Genomic DNA, 992 nt, shown 5'->3' on the forward strand with positions numbered 1-992 from the left:
CGAACTCCCAACTCTTGAGCCACGATCGCCCAGAAAGTAATGTCTGATTGGTAGTGGCTTCACTTTTGTTCTTAGCCTGATCCCAACGACATGGGCAATGAAATAAAAGCATATCTGGACAGAAACACACACTGGGACACTATCAGAGTCCAGACTTCAACACTATTAAAGCGTTGTGGGATTGTATTAAAAGCAGGGAAGAACGAAGCAATGTTTGAGCTTGGAGAAGTATTCCTGGAGACGAATTAAACACATGACAAGAATGTTTGCCTTAGAAATGTCAGATTGTGCAGAACAGTAAAAGTCGTCCTAATAAATACTGACTTTAAAGCTCAAAGTTTTTGACGTGTACATGCATGTATGTTGGAGATTTCAATAAATCACTGTAACAACTTCCCAGTCTCCTAGCAACACCTAAGGAAATAATGTGGGTTTGTACAGATTTGTATAGTCACATTTTCATTCCACATTTCTCATAATTAATTCTCTACAGTCTAGTTTTCATTCTGTATAGTATCATCTCCAATATATTTAAATGTCATTGATTATATTCTTTGTTTTATTTTAATTACATATATATTTAAGGTTCATATATAATTATATACATGCCAAAGTTGTTGTTAGGTTCTTTCTAAATCCATTTTTGTGAGCACTCAAAGTATTTCAGATTTTTACCATATGTAACACCCTTTCACCACTAGGTGTCTCTCCAAGCTCAGCAAAAGACTTGCTCTGCAATCAAAAACTCTGCAACATTACATTGTGGTATGAAAGTCCAATCCCTGAGCTTGTTTTGTCTCGTGACAGATCTAACCCATATCGAAAAGAAATATATAAATCTTATAAAGTTTGTATCGGTCTTGTGTGAAACTACCCGACTCACTGGACCCTCTACAGTTCGCATACCGCCACAACAGGTCCACTGATGATGCCATAGCCCTGACACTACACACTGCCCTGTCACACCTGGAGAAGAGAGACACGTATGTGAG

This window comes from Pundamilia nyererei, unplaced genomic scaffold (assembly GCF_000239375.1).
Source record: "Pundamilia nyererei isolate P.nyererei 1_Seehausen unplaced genomic scaffold, PunNye1.0 scaffold00353, whole genome shotgun sequence".
Taxonomy (NCBI): domain Eukaryota; kingdom Metazoa; phylum Chordata; class Actinopteri; order Cichliformes; family Cichlidae; genus Pundamilia; species Pundamilia nyererei.